We start from the raw sequence: 25338 nt of genomic DNA, 5'->3' as shown, positions 1-25338 counted from the left end.
GTCAAAATAGCAAAACCCACAGTAGCAGTTTGCACATACATAATACAATTCAAGTTGGAGGTTATAAGAAAAAAAGGCCTGATTTTGTCTTTGTACTATCCTGATTTCCTGTACTGGTTCCATGACGTGATTGATTACTACTGGTAGCTTAATGTCTCATTCTGATGAGCAATCCACCATTTTGGCGGTGACAGCACCTCCCAGACATAAGGAAATCTGGGGAAGGGCACCGTTTGTCAAAACATTGATACACCACAAATCTCAGTGTTAAGGGCAAGCATCCCTGCAACCCTAAAAGGTGGCATTGTATGAGTTTTCTGGTTGACTGTCAAAACTGAAGAGCCCAAAGGAACCATCTATTTGGTTGACTCACTTACTGAAAATGACATTCTTAATAAAACGAATGTATGTGTCTAGAGAAGTTCACATAATGCAAAAACCATGTCTACACAATTTTAGTATATCAGACACAGTAGCACCATGAGGAACCACACTGTATGCAGCACATAACCATGGATGTGGAACACTTCCCTGAAGAGAGACTTGAGAGCAGGAGCAGGCAGAAGCCAATAACTGCTTGAGAAGTACAGGGTGATAAAAAAAAAATATGAACTGACATGGGACACTGGCCATACAACAAGGATCAGTAATCCCCGTAGGACCTGGAGATCAAAAATGTTGAGAGAGGGTGCTACAGTCATGAAATAGCGGTGACCTATTAGGCATCAGAGTGAATTTGTTTTTATTATTAACATTTGAATGTTAGGAAAAGAGCATCAAATTGTTCAGGCTTTTATTTGGAATCGAAGGTATCATGATGAAATAAGGCATGTGTATTTTAGGTCAGGGAAATCATTAAGATCCCAGCTGTACTATGCTTTGAAACCAAGGGGGCCACCCTGTCACTCTGACCAAAACACTGGCAGTGTGTTATTGCACATATTCAGATGGCACCAGTCAAAGTAGTAGGTAGTGATTCAACCCCCATAATAAATAAGCTGATCTGTAATATTATTTGTGTAAAATGTAACAGAAATATAAGAAATGGTAACTTCTGTGATTTGTGCAATCACTGGAATCACTTTGCTTGTGCAAATGTAACTGAAAATGACCTACCTGCTGCAAGTGAAATGTGGATTTGTCTATGATCTCCTGATGTGATAGGTAACATTGTAAAACTTGACACAGTATCTGATGAACATAATAATTTTTTATTATCAGTTACTGCTGAGCTACACAAGGACTTAAAAATACTGAGTGATGAAAACAGAAGACTCAAGAAAGAGAATGATCATCAGGTATGTGTCTATATTTCTAAACCAGAAGGATTGCCAAAAAATGAGTTAGGACTTTAATGGCTCACAATTACAGGTCTCGCACAATATGAAAAGCTGTGAAATTGAAGAGGAGCTCTTATGAACTCATCAACAATAAATTTTGGCAGGATTTTGTTCTACCTTTTAATAATAAACATAATTCATTGCAAAATACAGATGATATAGAAATTGCATCAGAATGCTCATCTGACAAGGCAGTACAAGAGACTCAAAACTTAGTAAATATCAAATTTATATATAACAAGAAACATAAAATCAAGATTTACACAGACAGTTATGTGTGAGGATTATCAGTTATGTTAATGGAAAGTAGGCCTTCTGTGATGGATAAGTCTGAAATAGAAGGAATCATGAAGCCATGGGCTGCTTTATGAGATGTTTCAACGTATACTGAGGAAGACACCACAGCCCTCATGGACAAAGCCTTCATAGTGGTAGCTGCCAGTGCAAATGACAATGAAGAAGACTTTTGAAATATTAAGCCACATCGATGTGATTGTCATCATTGTGCCTCATTGACATGGTCTTGTGTGAATAAGGAAGTAGAGCAAACCAGCAGGGAGTACAAAGTGATCTGTAAGCACTTTAAGAATGTTTCCCTAGTTAACACCAGTAGTTACAGCAGAGAACGGCATACCAAGTATGGACAGTATCTCAGCAAACTAGGTAAACATGTTTTAAGTGACACAATTCTCAGAGTAGTGTTGGATAAGCTTAGGAAGGAAGAAAGATCAGCACTCTGTTTGGGTTATGTTTCAAATGTGATGACAAAAACTTGTAGCATTAGACCAGATTAGATATTCAAATACCATAAGAGGACATAATCTAGTCAACTCCCCCCCACCCTGGTGGTCGGAGGTTTGAGTCCTCCCTTAGGCATGGGTGTGTGTGTGTTGTCCATAGCATAAGTTAGTTTAAGTAGTGTGTAAGCTCAGGGACCGATGACCTAAGCAGTTTGATCCTATAAGATCTTACCACAAATTTACAAAATGTTTACATGGTAACATTAGCTCCATCAACTAAGTAACACGCAAAAAAGTAATGCCAAAAGCAGAGTTTGAAGTAGGCTTCCTAAACATTCAGGATATGGTGGAATAGTTAATGAATCTTCAAATGAAAACATGTTGGACCTTTTATGTTTACATGAACATTGGCGTAATGAAGAAGAGCTTGGATACAAAGTACTGAATGACTACACATTATTTAGTTGCTATAATAATGGACATCTCTTGCATGGGGGTAGCAATATATATAAAAACATCTCTTGCACCAAATTGTGGTATGTTAGATCTCAACACACTTAGTTTTGAAATGCATTTTGAAATACCAGGTCTAGTATTTGAGAGACTTAAGCTACTTTTAGTAGCTGTAATAGCAGTGTACAGGCCACCTGGTGGTGATCCCCTTGCCTATCTTGAGAAGCTTGATGGTTTCTTAATGCACATCGGTGCTATACCAAAATGGGAAAAGTACAATACTGTCATTGGTGGGGATGTCAGTTCATGTTTTGATGTATTACAGGACAAAACAACTGCGACTGAACTAAAAAACTTGCTTTGACAATTTACCTCTACTATGCTGACTATAAACCCATGAGAGTCTCTGCCTGCCTTGATAATATATTTGCAAATATTAAGAGAACTTGTATGTCCTTTGAAGTAATTAGTTTCCCTTTATCAGATTATGATGCAGTATTTGCCAGTCTTAGTATGTAACTTCAGACTGTTCCAAACCAAAATCTAAAACTGTGACTAATAGACTGATTAGCAAAGATAACATGGGTAGGTCTAAACATGTCCTCAGTTGTTACAAATGGGACTCCCTTTTCAGTAGGCTTCAACATTGTTTCTCTGATATTGTTTTCAGTGAGTTTTTCTCCACATTTTTAAACATGTTTGAAAGCAGCAACCCCCTCAAGAAATGCACAATGACTATTAGTAGTACCTAAAAAAAGTTTGCTGTATTCTGATCTGTACAAAAAAGTAATTCTGAATTGTATAGGAATTGTATGATGATAAAGCTGAGAGTAAATATAGGCAGACAATCAATGAAGGAAAGAAACTACATAATATAGAAACATGACAGAAATGCAAGAGAATTTAATGCTTGCAGACAAGAGCACCATACAAGTTATGGTTAAAGGTTATGTATACATTGCAACTGCAGCCATTGACATGAATCCCATAATGCTTAAAAATACTTGATATGTTTCAAAACCCAGAAACAATTTTGAGACCTTTATAGATGACCACAGCAGATGATGTCAAATCTATTTCCTTAGACATAATGTAAATGTTGTTTACAAATTTGTTAAATTCAAAAATCTAGTGGAAAATCAGACTGATCATAAAACTAACCCCTTTCAGTCAGATACTGGTAGCACTGCAATGAATGAAGGACTCTAATCTCAGCACAGCAAGAATATAGTGGTGCCTAACAGTTTCATACACACCATTTCAGAACTGTCACCAAACAAAAGAACCATTCAGCGGTTGAAGTGGCTTTTTATATCTGCTCAAGTCAGTACTACGACCATCATTTTGGGCTGAAGTCAGTACCACAGTTAACTACATCTGAAACTGTTGCTTAACTAAAGGGTTGTCTGATAGAATGCCATATGAGAAGCGGCTGAAGAGAAAACCCAATGTATCATTCTACGTCTGGTCAAAAGTTTGTCATCATGGATAAATTGCTGAACAAAGCAAAGTTTGATCATAAAGGCAAAGAAGACATATTTGCAGGCAATACTGACTGTACAAAAACCTATTATGTGTGGGTGCCAAGGAACCATAATATGTGAATCTCCATTAAAATGAACCAAATCATAGCCCGGTAGAAGGCATCAACATGAATTCGGTTGGAGGATATTTCAATGGTGATACAAAAATTGAATCAGATATCATCAGATGATGAACTGTTCCACAAATTTGAATATGATGGCCTTACAATTACTATAGGCCTAAAATTCATCCCTGATGATGACTTATCATGTGATAAACACATTAATTCTTCAAATGTCATATCTGCACTACAGTTATTCCCAGATATAGACTCATCAGATGTTTTACATCACGATATTAACTTCAATGGAAATACAACAGAGGTCAGTGTCAATGACGCATTAAGTTGTCCATTCCATCAAGAGTGGTTTGAGGTTAGATACAACTGGTGTTCAAAAAGTAACACAACACATTTTTTTTCTTCCCAATTTTGGCTGGATAAATGCAGAATGCGTTGTAATACATTTTGGAATATACCCACTTCATCTCCTATGGTTTTATGAAGATTCAATAGATGGAGGCACTATACATAGCCTTCAAAATGGTGTCTGTAATGGAAGTGCAATCCAAGTAGAGAGCTGTCACTGAGTTTCTTGGCTAAAGCATCAGGTATATTCATAGGAGCTAGCAGAATGCCTATGATGGCCTGGCAGTGAACAAAAGCATTGTGAGTTGTTGGGTAAGGTGTCTGTCATCTTTGCAACACAGTCTCGCAAACCATCCGATATCCTGCGTACTGAATGTCTACACACAGCTGTGACTCCAGCAGTGTTAGAAAATGCGGACACCCTCATTTGAGATGACTGATGGATCACAATAAAACACCTTGCTGAAACACGACATCTCTGTTGGTAGTGCTGACACATTCATCCACCATTTGGGGTTCTCAGAGGTGTGTCCCCACTGTGTTCCTCACCACCTACCAGAACACCATAAAGACCAACAAAGGATCATCTGTACGTAGTTGCTTGTGCATTACAAGGCTGATTACAACAATTTTTTGTCAAACAATATCGAATGCAATAAAGCATGGGTTCATCACTTCTAACCAGAAACAAAACAGCAATCCATGACTCTTAAGGGATTATTCTCTTTGAAGTCCTTCCTCATGGGGCCACCATCAGCTCAGTATTGCATTGTGTTACCCCCAGGAAAATTCAAGAGATGTCTTCAGCATGTTAATTGCCACAAAAATTCAAAATTACTTCTCCCTCTTCATGACAACGCAAAGACTCAGTCCTGTCTGTGCACCCGAGAGGAGCTGATGAAACTTCATTACACTGTTCATCCTTATCTACCCTACAACCCAGAACTCATCCCTTCTAACTTACATATGTTTCACCCAATGAAGGATAGACTCTGTGGGAAGCAGTACATGGGTGATGTGGAGGTTATTGACGCTGGAAGACGTTGGCTCCCATGACAACCAGTAGAGTGGTATAATGCAGGCACACAAGCCCTTCCAGCAAGGTGTGTAAGGCTGTCATACTGAACAGATACTATGCTGAAAAATAGGGTTTTGTAACAACAAGAGTGCAGAAGAATATGGTGTACCGGAATACTGAATAAAATTAATATGCTTTCCAAAAAAATGTTGCATTACTTTTTAAATATCCCTCATAAGATGAAAGTGGTCACTAGAGAGAAATGACACCGTGTTCACTGCAGACAGACCAACAAATGACTGAGTTTTTTGTGGAATAAATACAGAACTGATGGATCTTTGCTGAGGGAAAAAGCAAGAGGATTGTTGGCTTTGACGAAATGTTATTTCCAGTTGCAGGGATTGAATTATTTAGTCTACACACGATGTTCTGTCAGTCAGATTTGACTTGTGAATCTCAACCTGATATATGCAGTCAGTAACCTAAGCCAGTACAGCAGAAGCCCTAATTTTGTTCACAAGCAACTGGATAAGTGGGTTCTTATACACCTTAAAGAAACCATAGGCAAGAACCCTACCTTTGCTGAGGATAAGAAAAGAATCTTCGGTTTCACAGATGCCAGTTGGGGAAGTTCTGATGCTGATGGGAACTCATATGTAAGTTGCTACTTCACCTCATTTGGATCAGCATTCTAATAGTGTTCAAAGAACCAATGTTTCATCATCTGAAGCTGAGTACATGAGCCTCACCAAAGCAGCAAAGGCAGTGATTCTCCTCAGTTTAGGAATTCTCTCATACAGCCCCATTTCTAGTGACAATCACTAGTTTTCCACTGAATGATGAAGCACATGCGTATAAAATATCACTTCATGCACCAAATTTAACTAGAATATCTGCTCAAACTAGAATATCAGCCAACAGAAGATATGGTGGCAGATATACTAACAAAGGCTCATCCTACACTGAAACATTAGAAATGTGTTGAAGGGCTTGGACTTCAATCCTACAGCCAGAAACTTAAGCCTCAAGTTTTAATATATAACCGTCTGTTAAAATAAAGAGGGCATTTTGAGATTCAAATTTTATCATCATGTGACATCCTTGGTATCCACAGATGTCAATGTGCATTGTTCTTGGTTCTGTGCTATCCTCTGTACAGTAAACTATGAATAAAACTGTGTTTCTTGAAGCTTTCCTGGTGGCTCAAATATTCCATCTTTTTTGGGAGTGCATCCCATATATTATTAACACATGTACTGATATTATGGCTAAAAACCTTCCAACCATTCTCAGGGTGAGTCATTTACAAGATTTTTAACACATTTTACACTGTCCTCTCAAAGGAAATATTGTTCCAGTTCTTTGCGACATGACATTATAAATATGCCATCCATAACAATCAACCAAGTTCTTTCTAAGCACCATGGATTCACAGACTCTCTGCTTAGTTTATTTACATCTTCGAGGTGTGAAGTTTTGTTTATGACTGAGACTCTTGTTACCAACAGTATTATTTTTTATGCATGTACATTTACTCTACAGCGTGAAGTATGTTAAAAATCTTGCAAGTGACTTATCTTAAGAATGGCTGAAAGGTTTTTGTGGTATAACTTATTGATACCTCCCAACAGTCATCATAGCCATGGAATTGCAAGTTTTCATGAAACGCTGATGGCAGTTGTGTGGGATCTGGTGGACCCAATGGAGCATGCCCCTGAGCCATGCCTCTAGTGGCTCAGTAACTCAAGCACCCTCTGCCACTGCAATATAGGATGTCCATTGGCAGCACTCAGAGCTACTTGTACTCTAATGCACTTTGCAATGGGATGCAATGCAGATGTTGCAGCTGGACTCCATTCATTGCTGCACTGTCTTCTTCTGGGTCTTCATATGTTTTGAGAAATACAAGTTATGTCAATCTTCTGTTTGTTGTGTTAGCTTGTTCACTAATAATTTCTGCTTCTGTCCAGCTTTCCTATGATGATGGTTGCTGCACCACTCTATAGCCCACCTCTCCTTACTGTTGTATATAAAGGTATACACAACAGTTGTCAGCCAAAATATCTGTACATAAAATCCTAGATGACGGAATACGAATAAAATTGTTTGGTAATTATGTGTCATGCCTTTCTTTTCAAACCATGTCCCAACAATAACAACAGTAGCATATAAAATGTAGTGTGTTTTACAAACATGTATTTTTGTTTATTATTATTGCGGGTATGTTAAATTATGTTCTGAAATATCCAGTTACAATGTTGAAGAATTTGCCTCAATTAAAAGTATTTGTTTTGGATCATTATACTATGAACAAGGTTTAGTTGCCCTGAAAATCTGATTCTCAAGGTGAAACACTTTACCATGAATAGGCATAGTTGTAAAAATATTTCCTTCCAAATCAGATTCTCATGGTGGAGCAGTTTACCAATTACTGGGATGGTTATAAAATTATTTCTTTCCAAATGATTTTTGTAAATACTGTAACTACAACATTTACACATGTTTCCCCCGAACTGTTTAAGTAGTTCAACACTATTCAGAGGCGGCCCATATGGTTTCCAGTTTAAAAATCATAGGGTGCATGCACGAGCAGCTACAAATCATAGTGTGTATGCACAAGCAGAAACAGATATGTTTATGAATATATAATTAATACTGGAAATGTTCTTCTGGGATATATTTTGCAGTTAGCTGCCCTACAGAAATAAATGTATAAATTTTTAAGATTAATTTCCATAAATACTAGTAGTATTTTCCATAAATACTGGTAGTTATCTGTAACCTTTACTGGTTTAGTGACTTTCATATACCCAGTTTGAGGATAGGATGTGAAGAGTATGTTTTCCATTATCATAAAAAGGATGTTACAATTATTTGTCATAGTACAAACAAATGTCTGTCAGCAAAATGAATCTTAGGTGTAATTAACATGTCTATACCTGTGTGGGAATAACACAGAAACTTTGCCCAAAGTATTCCTGTGTGTTATGATTTTAGTTAACTGCCAGCTGTTAACAGTTCCAAGCTGTCTAAATGGTACTGAAAAATTTTCCAACTAATAAGCTATGTGAAGTTGTCTGTTCAGTGTTTGTAAGATGTAAATTAATCTAAATTAAGTCTTCCTTTGAAGTCACACAGTTGTTTACAATATACTAAGTTATACAAGTTGTGTTGCCAAAAATGTGGCCCATGGGGTTTAGTGGCAAGAAAGCATAAATTAATTACTGTCAATGATCCTCCATTATAATAGTGAAACAGTATCTGTTTCCTGATAATCATTTGTATTAAACATTGTCCCAACAGGCCTCGGAAGGAGAAATTGTACTGACTGACCATCATGTCATCCTCAGGTGGATCCATATGTCGAGGGGCATGTGTTGGCAAACTGATCTCCCAACTGATGTCAGTTTTCATGACCTGAACTGCTATTTCTGTCAGATAGCTCCTCAATTTGCCTCACAAGGGCTCAGTGCACCATGCTCGCAAACAGCACTCGGTAGACCCAGACTGTCACCCATCCAAAAATTAGCCAAACATGGCAGAACTTTCAACTGCTGCAATCAGATAGGAACCAGTGTCATCACTGTGGCAAAGCCATTGACACTCTGTGTTAAAAGTTTTCATTAAAAGCTTTCACTCTCTTATCCAACAACATTGTGCCAGCATTACATCAAAAGTCAACTTTGGCAAGAAGTATATAATACACAGGTCATGAATGATAATATAACGCTTATTGAACTATCGTTCATTACTTTCTCTGACATCTATCTCCCATTGAATCACGACCAACAGAACAAGAGAAGAAGTAAGGAATGTGTTTGGATAAATAATGCAATTGAAATGTGCTGATGAAGGAAGTGAGAGATCATGATTCCATAACCAATAGCTATTGTTCAATTGATTGAATTAATTGCAGAGAATACTGCAAACAGGGAACTTTGAAATCCCTACCTTACTATGAACAGTAGAGGGTTTCTGTACCTGCCATGGTTGCAGCTGGTAACAAGGTATAAGTGTATAGTTCCTGAGAAGAAGCATGAGAAACAGTTATCACATCAATAAGTGTATAAATTACATATTACTACCATAAGGAGTTACTGATACAAAAGTTGAGATAAAAAATATGAAACATCCACTACACATCTGCAAATCATGTCATAAAATTTTCCTGTCAACAACCATATAACAAAATTAAAATTTAATTTGTAAAAGCAAATATAAAGAAGATAACTGAATCAGTTATAAAATCAATGAGGAGTCAAAACTCAATTGTGTATCACAAAATATCACTTAGGCTTACGAAGATCTACACACCATATATTAATGCTGTATTCTGATATGTTTTTAAGATATATTCTGCTTCCAGTCATAAAACATTCATTGCTACAATTACTTTCTAGACTAACAGAAGCCAGTCATGTAGACATCTATACGTCTACTGTCTCATTACCAGTGATTTTACCGGCTTTTGCAAAGGTCAGGAGCAATAAAATATTAGAGTATAATTAAGTTGTTGTTTTGACTAGTACTGGCATGCAGAATCAAGCAAGCAACATTACAGAAAATCCAATTTATTGACTGTATGTGGCATACTTTCAGAAAAAACGTTTATGCTGGCAATAGCAACCATCTTCTTTGATATAAGATTAATTATTGCAGTGAAGAGTCCCAATCCTAGTCTTACATGTTTTAAAATATGTCAGAATTACAGGAAATCCACATGAATGAATCCTTTGTTCATGCTTTAGGAGTAAAGGAGACCACTCACAAAACAGCGTAAGTGTTGAGTCATCGACAGTCACATATTAAAGAGAAATGTAACTTGCTTCCTTTTGGAATAACTCTTTTGTCAAGCTTGAGTACAAATATACATACAAAACACTCACACACTGGTGTGGTTTCATTCTGCCAGCTGTGTCTGCAGCCAAGAAAATGTAGGGACACAGGTGTGTGTGTGTGTGTGTGTGTGTGTGTGTGTGTGTGTGTGTGTGGTCTCGTTTACTCCATTATTTACAAGGGAATTGTTTATATGGATTTCCTGTGATTGTGATGATAATACTCGTAGATATAAAAAGGAAATGTGAACAGTCGAATGAAATAATTAACATTATATCAAAGAAGAATGACATTCCATTGGTGAAAATGCCACATTCACCACCTTATGAAGAAACTGATAGCTGCTACCTTCAGCTTGAGAAGAACCTATATCATCACTGGCCATAAAACACAAAGTATCAATTACTTTCCCCCTTTGCCTTTATTCTGTCTTGTGGTACCATATTCTTAATGATGAAAACTGCACGGCAGAATAACAAGAATATGGAAGGAAGAAATCGCTACTCACCGTATAGTGGAGGCAGTGAGTCAGAGACAGGCACAATGAACGATGCTAACAAAATATTAAAAGGTCTGTACAAAGTCCTTTTCCTGCACTTTCACACAAGCACAACTCACAGATACATGGCCGTTGTCTCAGGGTGCTAAAGCCCAACTGGCAGTTGGCCTATGGCGCCCTGAGGCAGTGGCCATGTTTCTGTGGACTGTGTTTGTGTGAATGTGTGTGCAGAGAAAGGGCTTCAACCAAGAGATTTAATATTTTGGCAGTCTTTTTCATTGAGCCTGTCTGTGGCTGAACGTCTTCTCCATATGGAGGGTATCATATATTGGTTGGATTCTGTGCTTCAGTACCTTGATTTGACTAAAAAAATGTCTTATTGTATCATATTTTGGGTTGACTTTGTGCTCTCTGGAGGATAGTCTCAATCCAGAATTAGGGTAACACATGGTATGTAGTATACATTTAACATATAATGGGTTTAAAGAATCTCAGAATTCTAATCCCACTTTCACTGTGCAACCAGATACTCATGAGGTTTTTAGTCAATAATATGGACCTACTAAGGAATGGAGACTAAGAAAATGATTTACGAATTTCAGAAAACATTCCAACAATGAATTTAGTACTAAACCAAAAGTTAGTAGTGAAGTTAATTCCTTTAAAAAAAATGAGATGGATTTTAAATGGTAAAAGAATGGAAAGATTCTGCCCTTGCTCCAACAGCTCAGTTCAGGCACTTTGGCTGTAATACTGTAGGCATCTGATGAAGGAACTTTAAATTTTCGCCACAGATTTTGGGAAGAAGTATTTTCTTATGAAAGTCTTGAAACTATTTCAGACACAAATATAATGGTCATAAGTACAACATTAAATCTGAAAGTAACATAAAAAATGAGTTTGGCGAACTCTTTCTGTCCCGTAGAATAACAGTGTTTTACATATTGCTGGCTTACTTAGTGTGGATTAAGTATTTATGTGTGCCTATTACTAAACTATTAAATATACTTATATTACATAAACTCATCAATATGGAATCACATTTCTGTATCAATATTTTTGAATGCCTTGCAAAAAAAAAAAAAAAAAAAAAAAAAATAATAATAATAATAATAATAATAATTTGTTCACATTATTATTTTGTATACAAGGGGCATTTGAAAAGTCTGTCCAAAATAAAAACTAGTTACGTGTTTAGGGTAAACATTTTCTATTTTTTGACATAGTCTCCTTTTAGACTTATACACTTGTCCAACACTGTTCTAATTTGTTGATCCCTTCTGAATAAAATTAATTGTCCTAGTCTGCAAAATAGCTATTAGTTGCTGCAATCACCTCCTTGTCTGAATGAAATCTTTGTCCCACTTGCCATTTCTTCAAATTGGGGAACACATAGTAGTCCAAGGGCGCCAAGTCTGGAGAATATGGGGGTGGGGATGTGAAACAAGTTGGAATCCTATTTCCATTAATTTTGCGACCACAACTGCTGAGGTGTGTGCTGCTGCATTGTCGTGATGGAAAAGGACATTTTTTTCGGTCCAATCACCGGCGTTTTTCTTGCACCTCGGTTTTCAAACGGTCCAATAATGATGAACAATATGCACCTGTAATAGTTTTACCCTTTTCCAGACAATCGATGATGATTATCGTTTGTGAATCCCAAAAGACAGTCGCCAACACCTTTCCGGCTGAAGGAATGGTCTTCACCTTTTTTGGTGCAGATTCTCCCTTGGTAACCCATTGTTTAGATTGTTGTTTGGCCTCAGGAGTATAGTAATGTATACATGTTTCATCCACAGTGACGAAACAATGCTTAAAGTCCCGCAGATTCTTCCTGAAAAGCTGCAAACCATCCTTGCAACACTTCACACGATTCCATTTTTGGTCAAGTGCGAGCAATGGCGGAACTCATCTTGTGGATAGCATTCTCATGTCCAAATGTTTATGCAAAATATTATGTACCCATAGCACTAGCAATCTCATGCACCTTAACTCTTCTGTCATCCATCATCATATCATGGATTTTATCGAGGATTTCTGGAGTCGTAACCTCCACAGGGCGTCCAGAACGTTCAGCATCACTTGTGCCCATATGGCCACTCCAAAAATTTTCAAACTCCTTATAAACAGTTCTAATCGAAGGTGCAGAGTCACTGTAATGTTCATCAAGCTTCATTTTAGTCTCCTGAGGCGTTTTGCCTTTCATAAAGTAATGTTTAATCACCACACGGAATTCTTTTTCATCCATTTTTTGACAATCACTCAACTTCCTTGATTCACACGAATGTCAAACGCAAAGAAATAGACCAATATAGCTTAAACTTGGTGTACATTCTTTCCAAAGCTGCTACTAACTAAACATGACCTTGATACGTGCCGGTGGTGCCATCTATTGGACTTTGTACGGACTTTTCAAATGCCCCTTGTATGGTATAGTGTTCTACAAAAGGTCTATATAGCTTGTCAATGACTAGACTGAGTCAATCTGAAGGGTCTACTTGCACTGAGTTAAAGAATGACTATATATATGATGTAACTGAGATTTCCAATCAAAGTGGAAAAGCTTTCTTGCAGCAAACTCCTCATACAGCAATTAATGCCCAAAACCTTTGGCACACTGTAGTCAGCATATGTAGGCACATCATAAATCTCTTGATACTTTTCTGTTTTTTCTCTGTGTCCAAACAGCTTTAGTAAAGGTGGTGACAAATTAAATAAAGGAATAAAACCTAGAGCGTAGTCTGCAGAAAGATACATCACATAGTGCAATATGATTAACAATTTCTTCACTGCACAGTATCCTATATCCTATCTATGTTTCAAGAAGTCCATCCATTGATTGAGCCATAATGTGGAAATCCCCTTTTAGAGACAATATACCAAAGTGAATTTAGTCAGAACTTTTATGTTGGGAGCGTTCCACTACAACAGACTGCAAATGATATTCTGAATATATACTTACATATCACCTATAACAGTAATCTGCACTAACAGTTTATGTGATTACAGCACATCTGCTGCATTGTAATGTGACAATACATATACCAGGAGTATACTTATCACTATGCAGCTCATTACAAGATTAGTGGTTAACATTACTCTCTGTTCTTCTCCCATACTATTGGTATTTGTAATACCGCTAATGGTTTTAGTAATACTCTATTTACCAATTGGAACAGATGGCTTCTTGGTAACTGCTGGATCATCCTTTGCTGTGAACATGGTGGTGTCATTTGGATGGCTGTCACAAGACAGTTAGGTTAATGGAGAATGAATTTGCTCCATATCTTCTTATGAGAGAGCACAACCCATGTCAAATGGTCATGGAGCAGCCGAGGCATGAACATATTTACAAGCAAGAATACACAGGGGTTCAAAATGGCAGAAGCAATGCGCCCTGTGGTGCCAGGTTGAGTTTCCATCCATGCCATCTGAAACAGTTCAGGAGAAAAATGAGTGGTGAATTTCAAAACATGTAGCAAATGAGTGACCATAAACTGCCAGCAAGTCCTTACATTATCTGCAAGTGAATAATAATCACCACCATACCAGGACTCCCCTCTCATCTTATGTAAGCATTATGCAATTATGATACCTGTACGTCCTTAAACTGTCTTCAGTTCCAAATGATTTCTGATGCATTTTTTATAGAGATGTAATATGTATTTTACTTAAGTTTTATCATCCTTCAGGCTTCAAGTCTTGAAGCACTAATGCAAATATCTGTGTGTGCTGAATGGTAGAGATATGGCTCTGAACTGTATAGGTGTTCAGAAATATGTTGCATTACATCAGTTCATTGCTAAAATCAGAGCCAACTGATGGTAGCCAGACATTGGGATTTTCTGATCATAGCATCTGGCCTTGAAGGTGGCTATTTTACGCAAACTGAGAACATTACATCACACAACTGATACAGTAGCCTGTAGAGAGCTTAGTGCCTTAAAGACATTGCTGAAAGCATGCCATACTCAGCTAGCATCAATGACATAGCCATGATTAGAGGCAATGAGATCCTGTGATTTGCCATTTTTGTGTCACATACACAATTAACACACGATATGAAAAAACTTACTTATATTCCACACTTAATTATTTCCCAAGGCTACAGAAGTGTTATTCATTCAACATGATATCTATCACTAATACAGTTGCTGGACAGTGTGATCAGAACAACAGAAACACTCTCTTCATTACATTACTTCTAAATAGCACCCACAAACTAAATCTTTTGTTCTATTATCATAAAGGTATTTGACATTCCATTCATTAGACACACTGATCAAATCTGAATGAGTGTTTTAACAACTATAAAAATGCTTTGAGAACTAAGTGTCTTGACAGAAAGAAGACTGATGAGACTGGAATAACTTAGTCTCATTCACAATGTATGTTAAATGAGATATATAATTACCAAATCTGCAATATTAACTTTCACTGCTTAATAAGAAAAATAAACAATGGTGGAAATATTAGCTGACAATAATTTCAACCAGATGCCACAGAAAACAAATTTGTCACTTTCTAACAAAATAAAGGTGAAAGGCAGAGCATGTGTACTAGTTACTGCTGAATATTCTCTTTTCTAGCAAAAGAATATTTGCAATTATCACTGGAAAATGACTTCACAGCATCATTGTGAGCTACTGTTTTACCCCACTAAAATTTTCATTATTATCATTGACTAAGAGTTATTTTTGAATTAATGCATATAGCAAAACTGATTACAACATTGTTATGGAATAATCCTGCTATGTAAAGAAAGCTATACTTATTTCACACCATATCAAAGAAAACTGAGCAAAATATGGCGTAAATTTCTCTTAACAGCATTCCAAAAGGAATCAGTAGAATCTGCGGGGTCGGACAAATACTCTTAGGTCTGTAGTTTTATTCAGTAACTGAGACATAATTTGGAACAAAATGATATGTCTTTGCTTGTGATGACACTACTAATGCACATTGTGGTAATTTATGCACACAGAGTAAACATGAGCTACAAAAATTAATGAAAATGTAGTTTTTGAGACAAACCCTAGATAAAAAGTTTATTATACTTTTTAATCCTTTAACAATACTGTCATACAAATCACCTTTATTCACAGTGGCTGGTTAAAAATAATCTATACAATCCTTCCTTCTTTCCGAATTGCCTCACAGGCCATGACCAAATACGGTGACGTCTCACGTAACATTACCATCTTTCTTCTCTGAGGCACCACTCTCCATTATTGTATTCCATGCAAGACCTATATGGAAAGACATTTCATGAAAAATTACAAAAGTAACCTTTGAGAGAACAAATAGAAAATTTTCACAGCAGAAAACTTTCAATTGTAAGATATTTTTGCTTTGGAGTTAAGTGGTAATATTCACATTACATATAGAAAAGTTTAATGTAAGTGGATAGATAAGAAATATAGTCACTTAACAGCAGTAGGAGAACACACATATACAAATCTCAAGGAAATTTGCAAACTTTGGCAAGGCTTAGAAAATGGGGATTGTGTCGAAAAGTCACCCAGAACTCCATGTCAGGGGAGACTTACCAAATGGGATGAGAAAGAAAGACTGATTGTTGGGGATTGCATTGGACTAAATTAGAAACCTAAGAGCTTGGAGATGGAAGATAGGGTAATAAGCAAAACAGAGAACATGGACAAAATATTGTGCAGGGGTTAATAAGAGCAGAAAGCTAAGAGAATTGTATGTGGTAGATATGGCAGAGAGGGAAAAAATGAACAGGTCAGAAAATAAAAGCTGTAGAAAACAAAAAGGGAGTGAAGAAAAAATGCAAGTAGTTACTGACAAGAAATGCTGAGAGTAAAGAAAGTAATGTAAATTAAGACCAGGTGGGCGGCAAGAATCAAGGTCATGCTGTAATGCGAGTCCCCACCTGCAGAGCTCTGAGAAGCTAGTGTCTGGGAGAATAATATAAATGGAATGTGTGGTAAAACAGGCTCTGAGGTCACAACTGTCATGTAGAGCATGCTCAGTATCATGTATCGGTGTAAACCCTCTGTCTATGTTCATTTATCTTGCCTGTTAAATTGGTGATAGTCATACCACTGTAAGAGGTCGAACAGTGTTAACATAACAGTTGATACACTACTTGTGTCATATCAGAAACACAGATATATCCTTTGATAGTATATTTTTTACCAGTTGCAGAGGTAGTATAGGTGGTAGTAAGAGGGTGCAATGGGCAAATCTTACATTGGGGATGGTGACAGAGGTAGGGGCCATAGCATAGGGACACAGGTTCAGAAATATCATGAAGTGTGGCCAGAAGACTGCAGTGATTGGAGGGAGTGGAGCATGTGGATGGGAGGCTGATGAAAAGCTATTGCAGGTGTGATGGGAAAAATATCAGGCAGAATTGACCCAATTTCAGGGTATGACTTTAGGAAGTTGTAGCCTTGTCGAAGTAGCTGATTAATACATTCAGGACTAGAATGATACTACATCATAACAGTCATGATATGGGAGTGTGTTTCACCACACATGCCATCTGAATTGTTCCCCACAGACACTAGCTTCTCGGAATTTCATAGGTTGGAACTGACATTGTGACATGTCATCGATTCTTAGCACCCACTTGAACTTAATTTATGCTTATTTATTTGGTCTCAGCATTTAGTGCCAATAACTATTCCTTTCTTCACTCCCTTTTACATCTCTATATTTTTATTTTCTGACCTACTATTTTTTTCTGCCTCCCCTTACCTTTACCTCAAATAATTCACTTAGCTTTGCACTTAATCTCTCTGTTGCCTATTATCCCATCTTCCAGCTCCAAGCTCTTAGGTTTTCAAATATCACCTGGTGCAGTCCCTAACAACCAGTCTTTCCTTCTCATCCCACTCCACGCATCACCAATGAACTTGGGTTCTGGGCAACTTTTCCATATGCTCCAAATTTCCTAAACCTTTCCAGTCCTTTTCCTTCATCCCTCTTCATCACCCTTACACCCTTCTGCCAGACGGAGGAGCAACTGGCTCTAAAAGCTTACAGATTTCCTTAACCTTGTTATGTAGGTATTCTCTTGCTGCCACTTGGTGATTAGATTTTTATCGATCCAGTTACATTATACGTTAAAATACTGATTATTTTTGTTGACATATGGTAAACTCTTTTATTCTATTTAACTCGTACTGTCAGACACAAATAAGAATATCCTTGCTTTGCTGTCAACAAGAGAATAAAGTTTTCGTCAGTATTGCCACTTCACTACATGAAATTAGTAAAATGTTTCATATGTATGCTCTCACAAGGTCATTGTGCAAGAAAGAAGATATATTCACATAAAATTCCTTTAAAAACAACATTGTGTAAAATTTAAATTTTGTAAGTATTCAGTACAAGACATACCATGACCACATTATCACACAAATTAAAAAGCTGAAAATGAATCAAAGATACAGAATTACCATTTTCAGTTAATATACCCCCTCCCAATCCAGGGTGTCATAAAGATCTTTCTCATCAGTAGACTAAGACGAAGTGTGCTGTAACAACTAATTGGAGTTTCTGGTTCCACAACAGTATGAAGTACTGCAGGGAATTGGTTTTCCTATAGCTTTTTGTTAATACTGGCGTTTCAAATTTATTTCATAATCTGTTTCATTTGCAGTGGTATGACTGAAAGATATAGTAGATTTCCACTTATTTTGTTACTACACAATTTAATGTAGCAAACACACACACATATCACCAGAAACAGATGTGAGCAATACCATGAATGCAAATTGAAAATATCACAGCAATATGGAGAGTATGTTTGGTCAGGTGTGTATGCTAATGGAAGCGAAGAAAAGAGATTATTTATGTTGTTAGGAAGTAGTCCACAATTTTACAATGTTTGGTTAATTTTAAACTAATAGTGCTCAACAGACATGAAATAGAAGCAATCTGTGCAACATAGAGACTGGAAGTGTATCTGTTGCAACTTTTGTGTTTCAGGTACAAATGAAATGGACTTCAGATGTATCGGTAGTTATTTGATACTACAAACTTTACTTATTTCTTACTTATCAAACAAGTTGCAAATAACTGTGTATACTGCACTACTGACAGTACTGAGGTACTGTTTATATTATATAAAGCGAAAGCTTGGCCTTTGTCTGCGAAGGAGATGGTGAGAAAGATGAAAGAGCAAGCAAGCTCCTCGCCCTGAGAATATTTTTTGAAGGCCCAAAGAACATTCATGTAGGTTGCAACATGTCAATGAATTTTCTGGTTGTAAGTGATTTAATAATAATAATCATCATCATCATTTTGTACATTTGGAGATAATTTACAGTGATAAGCTATACTTAAGGTTTTTTGTGAAGGTAGTTGCATCGTGGTTCTAGTTGTTATGTAACTTTTATTCATGAATATGGAGGAAAACATAAGCTTTACAGAACTGGAAAATATCTTTGACAATACATTTTGTCGGCTAAGTAAATTAATTACAGGGACCTAAATAAAAAAGTTATTGTGATAACATTACTAACAATTCTAAATATACCTTTATATGTACATAAATCTAAAAAAATTATGGAAATAACAAAACTTGTGCACAATGAACTTAGTGACATCAATCCAGAAACAAATCATATTTTCATAGTAAACGTTAGTGCCATGTATTGGATTAGGTAGTATGGCAATTATTTAATTTCAAGCAATAAAACGTTTCTTCTTCTCCTTAAGTTTCAAGTTTTGTAGTAGAAATAACACTAACAAAATATTTTACTTCATAGCCATCATCATACATTTTAAAGACTTGAGCAACATATTAGTGACCTCTCATGTCAGTTTGCTGCTCTGGTTTGACTACAATGAAGTCCCCCTCTTCACTGTTTCATAACAGCACCCAAGTTGTTCCCAATTGTCATTAACAACATAGGCTCCAATTTTTTTTTTTTTTTTTTTTTTTTTTTTTTTTTTTTTTGTGGTTTTCGGGCGCACAACGTCAATGGTCATTAGCGCCCTGACTACTCTAAGAATGCACCGCGAGGCACAAGTTGACAACAACAACTAAAAGGGAAACCACAATAAAAGACAGACTGCCAGGCGTAAGATTAAAACAACATCATCAAATGTCCTTAGCGAGGTTCGTCAAATTGATAAAACAAAGAACACGAGCAGCTGCTCGTGGGTCATCCGCTAAAATGGCATCTAAACTATTAGGCAGGTTAAGATCGAGGCGCAGTGTGGTAAGATCTGGACAGGACATTAAAATATGTCTAACCGTCAGCAAGTGCCCACATGGGCAGAACGGCGCCGGCGCAGCCGTCAGCAGATGGCGATGGCTGAACCGGCAGTGTCCAATTCTTAACCTTGCTAAAACGACCTCCTCCCGCCGAGAAGGGCGTGAGGAGGACGTCCAAGCCACGGGAAGAGGTTTTAAGGCCCGAAGCTTGTTGTCGGGAAGTGCAGCCCAGTCGGCATGCCACAACGACACAACGCGCCGACAAATGACCCTGCTAAAATCGGACGAAGGGACACAACAAGAAGCTGTCCGAGGCTGGAGGACCGCAGCCTTGGCCGCGGCATCTGCAGCTTCGTTCCCAGGGATACCGACATGGCCAGGAACCCACATAAAGCTAACCGGCGTACCGACGTCCACCAGCTGCTGAAGAGAGCGTTGGATCCGGTGTACGAAAGGGTGAACCGGGTACGGATCACTGAGGCTCTGGATGGCGCTCAGGGAATCTGAGCAGATGACATAAGCAGAATGTCGGTGGCGGCAAATGTAAAGAACAGCCTGGTAGAGGGCAAAGAGCTCAGCTGTGAAGACCGAACAATGGCCATGGAGCCGGTATTGGAAACTTTGTGCCCCGACAATAAAGGAACACCCGACCCCGTCATTGGTCTTAGAGCCATCTGTATAAATGAAAGTCATGTTGTTGAACTTCGAACGAAGTTCCAAAAAACGGGAGTGGTAGACCGAACCGGGGGTGACCTCTTTTGGGAGCGAGCTGAGGTCGAGGTGAACGCGGACCTGAGCCTGGAGCCAAGGAGGCGTGCGGCTTTCGCCCACTCGAAAGGATGCAGGGAGTGAAATATTAAGGTGTTGAAGGAGGCGACGAAAGCGAACTCCAGGGGGTAGCAAGGCAGAGACATACAACCCGTATTGAAGGTCAAGAGAGTCGTCAAAAAAGGAACGATAAGATGGATGGTCGGGCATTGACAGTAGCCGACAGGCATACCGGCAAAGCAGTATATCGCGCCGGTAGGTGAGTGGCAATTCGCCAGCATCAGCATGAAGACTCTCTACGGGACTGGTATAAAATGCTCCGATCGCAAGTCGTAAACCCCGATGTTGTATGGAGTTGAGGCGGCGTAAGATGGATGGCCGTGCAGAGGAGTATACGAAGCTCCCATAATCCAGCTTGGAGCGGACGATCGACCGATATAGACGAAGTAGGACGGTTCGATCCGCTCCCCACGACAGACCACTGAGAACACGGAGGACATTTAAAGAACGGGTACAACGGGCGGCCAAATAGGACACATGTGGAGACCAGCTAAGTTTCCTGTCAAATGTAAGGCCTAAAAATTTGGTTGTCTCCACGATTGGGAGAGCAACGGGACCGAGTCTTAAGGACGGTGGGAGAAACTCCTTGTATCGCCAGAAGTTAATACAGACCGTCTTCTCGGCAGAAAAACGGAAGCCATTGGCGACACTCCAGGAGTAAAGACGGTCAAGAGAACGCTGAAGACAGCGCTCCAGGACACGTGTACACTGCGCGCTGCAATAGATGGTAAAATCGTCCACGAAAAGGGAGCCTGATACATCAGCTGGGAGGCAATCCATTATTGGATTGATCGCGATGGCGAAGAGAGCGACGCTCAAAACTGAGCCCTGTGGCACCCCATTCTCCTGGCGAAAGGTGTCGGACAGGACAGAACCCACACGTACCCTGAACTGTCGATCCATTAAAAAGGAACGAATAAAAAGAGGGAGGCGACCGCGAAGGCCCCATGTATGCATGGTGCGGAGGATGCCCGCCTTCCAACAGGTGTCGTAAGCCTTCTCCAAATCAAAGAACACAGCCGCGGTCGGGCGCTTCCGCAAGAAGTTATTCATAATGAAGGTCGACAAGGTAACCAAATGGTCAACAGCAGAGCGGCGCCTACGAAATCCACATTGTACATTGGTAAGTAGGCGTCGAGACTCGAGCAGCCAAACCAATCGAGAGTTAACCATTCGCTCCATCACTTTACAGACACAGCTGGTAAGCGAGATGGGTCGATAACTGGAAGGCAAGTGCTTGTCCTTCCCCGGCTTAGGAATCGGGACAACAATAGACTCGCGCCAGCATGCGGGAACATGTCCCTCAATCCAGATGCGATTGTATGTGCGAAGAAGAAAACCTTTACCCGCAGGAGAAAGGTTCTTCAGCATCTGAATATGAATAGAATCTGGCCCTGGAGCAGAGGACCGTGATCGGCCAAGTGCGTTTTCGAGTTCCCGCATGGTGAATGGGGCATTATAACTTTCACAATTCGAGGAGCGGAAGGTAAGTGGCCTAGCCTCCTCTGCCTGTTTGCGGGGGAGGAAGGCAGGGTGGTAATGAGCGGAGCTCGAAACCTCTGCGAAAAAGCGGCCGAAGGCATTGGAGACAGCCTCAGGGGCCACAAGGACGTCATTCGCGACCTTCAAGCCAGAAACTGGTGAGTGGACCTTAGTGCCAGATAGCCGGCGCAGGCTACCCCAGACAACAGAAGAAGGAGTAAAACTGTTGAAGGTGCTTGTGAAAGCAGCCCAGCTGGCTTTCTTGCTTTCTTTGATAATACGACGACACTGAGCACGTAATCGTTTATAATTGATACAATTCGCCACTGTAGGGTGGCGTTTAAAAGTGCGTAAAGCACGTCGACGAGCACGTAAAGCGTCTCTACATGCTGCGGTCCACCAGGGGACCGGTACGCGACGTGGAGAAGAAGGAGGGTGAGGGATGGAATATTCAGCAGCAGCGAGAATGACTTCCGTGAGGTGTGCGACCTGACGATCGCAGCTTGTAAAGGTTTGATCCTGAAAGGTCGCCCTGGAAGAGAAGAGCCCCCAGTCTGCTTTGGAGATGGTCCAACTAGATGAGCACGGAGAGGGAGTATGCTGCAGGAGATGGATAACACACGGGAAGTGGTCGCTCGAATATGTATCAGAAAGTGCATACCACTCAAACCGGCGTGCAAGTTGGGGAGTACATATAGAGAGGTCTAAATGGGAATAGGTGTGAGATGTGTCCGAAAGAAAAGTAGGGGCGCCAGTATTGAGGCAGACAAGATCGAGCTGGTTGAAGAGGTCTGCTAACAAGGAGCCCCTCGGGCAGGATGCTGGAGAGCCCCAAAGGGGATGGTGGGCATTGAAGTCTCCAGTTAACAAAAATGGTGCAGGTAGCTGAGCAATAAGTTGCATCACGGCTGCCCTGGTAACGGCAGATGACGATGGAGTGTAAACGGTACAAAAGGAAAACGTAAAAGTGGGGAGAGTAATGCGGATGGCAACTGCCTGCAGGCCGGTGTGCAACGTGATGGGATCGTAGTAAATATCATCCCGGACCAGCAACATAACCCCTCCATGAGCTGGGATACCTACCACAGGGGGTAGGTCAAAACGCACAGAGGTGTAGTGTGCCAAGGCAATTCGATCGCATGGGCGTAGCTTCGTTTCCTGGAGGGCTACGACAAGCGGACGGTGCAAGCGGAGCAGCAACTTCAAGTCCTCTCGGTTGGAGCGAATGCTGCGAATATTCCAGTGAATAAGTGCCATCGTAAGAAAAGAAAGATGAGAGAAGTGGTCACCTCGAAGGCCGCTTAGGGCCTGGCTTCGAGCGAGCACTGCCGCCGCTATCAGTAGGCGGACAGTCATCGTCCATTGGGTCTATAGGGTCATCGGCCATCTCGGGAGGATGGCCGGGAGGGGGAGCTTCCTCCGCCAGTGAACGGCCAGATGTACGGCGACCAGCGGTGCGGCCAGGCGAAACGGATGACGGCCTGGGGCGGCAGCCGCCGGGTGGCGCAAGAGAAGAAATGCGCCGTGGCGGGGAAGGAGAACTGTGCTTCCTATGCGCCTTTTTGGAAGGACGTGTAGTGGAAGTACCGGTCGAAGGCTGTGAGGTCGAGGTACGGAGGAAGTCTGCACGGGATGGTTCCTTCTTGAAGGCCCGTGCATCTGACTTCGGTGTCTTCGTCTTAGCAGAAGCTGAAGAAGGTGCTCGTGTCTGCGGGGTGATGGGAGGAAGAGGAGACGTCGACCGCGCGATCTTAGCACTGGCCGAACGGACGACCGTGGTGCTGAAGGTCAGATCGCATGTCTGGGTTGCTACCTCCCGGGTAGTCCGAGGAGAGGCGAGGACAGTAGTGTATTTCCCCGCTGGGAGCAGCGTGGGCTTCCTACTAGCCAATAGCTTGCGAGCAGCCGAGGTGGACACTTTCTCTTTGACCCGAATTTCCTGGATACAGCGTTCTTCCTTATAGACAGGACAGTCGCGGGAGGATGCGGCATGGTCACCCTGACAGTTCACACAACGAGGAGACGGAGGTGGACAGTCACCCTCATGGGCATCCCTGCCACAGGTGACACATTTAGCCGCATTGGAACAAGACTGTCGAGTGTGATTGAAACGCTGACACTGGTAGCAGCGCGTAGGTGTCGGGATATAGGGGCGAACAGAAATAACCTCGTAGCCCGCCTTGATGCGCGATGGCAGCTTAACACTATCGAAGGTCAAGAAAATTGTCCGGGTCGGTACAAGGTCATTGTTGACCTTTTTCATGACCCTATGGACAGCCGTCACGCCCTGCTCAGCGAGGAATGATTGAAGCTCCTCGTCAGTCAATCCGTCGAGGGAGCCAGTATAGACCACACCACGAGACGAATTCAAAGTTCGGTGGGCCTCCACCCGGACAGGGAACGTGTACAGGAGGGTGGCCCGAAGCAGTTTTTGTGCCTGAAAGGCATTCTCAGTTTCTAGTAATAAGGTGCCGTTACGCAACCTGGTACAGGATTTGACAGATCCGGCTATGGCATCTACACCCTTCTGAATAACGAAAGGGTTGACAGAGGAAAAATCCTTTCCGTCCTCAGTTCGAGAAACTACGAGGAACTGTGGGGCAGGCGGTAGTACTTTTGTCACTGTTGGCTGGTCACGTTTCCGTTTTTGGGTCGAAGTCGAAAGAGATGGAGTAGAATCCATTGCGGAGGAATCCCCCATGATTGCCAGCGTCTCCGATGGCGCGCTCCTTCCTTGTGGGGACCCTCTCAGAGGGCACTCCCGCCTTAGGTGAATGTTTACACCTCAGGTCACACCTCCCGAGAAACAGACGGAGGGACCAATCGGCATGGTCAGAAGGTATCAGCTCAGGCAATCACCCCTCCCCGGGCCTGGCCTGTACCAGGGGGTACGCGCGTGCCTTACATGTCTACCCAGGGCGGGGACTTACGCGTTATCCCGTCACCGGCTACGCGTGCGAACGCGTGGGTCGGCCTTCAGGCACGCACAGGGAGG

The sequence above is a fragment of the Schistocerca piceifrons genome, chromosome X (assembly GCF_021461385.2).
Source record: "Schistocerca piceifrons isolate TAMUIC-IGC-003096 chromosome X, iqSchPice1.1, whole genome shotgun sequence".
NCBI classification, from domain to species: domain Eukaryota; kingdom Metazoa; phylum Arthropoda; class Insecta; order Orthoptera; family Acrididae; genus Schistocerca; species Schistocerca piceifrons.
This window is presented reverse-complemented; position numbering follows the sequence as displayed.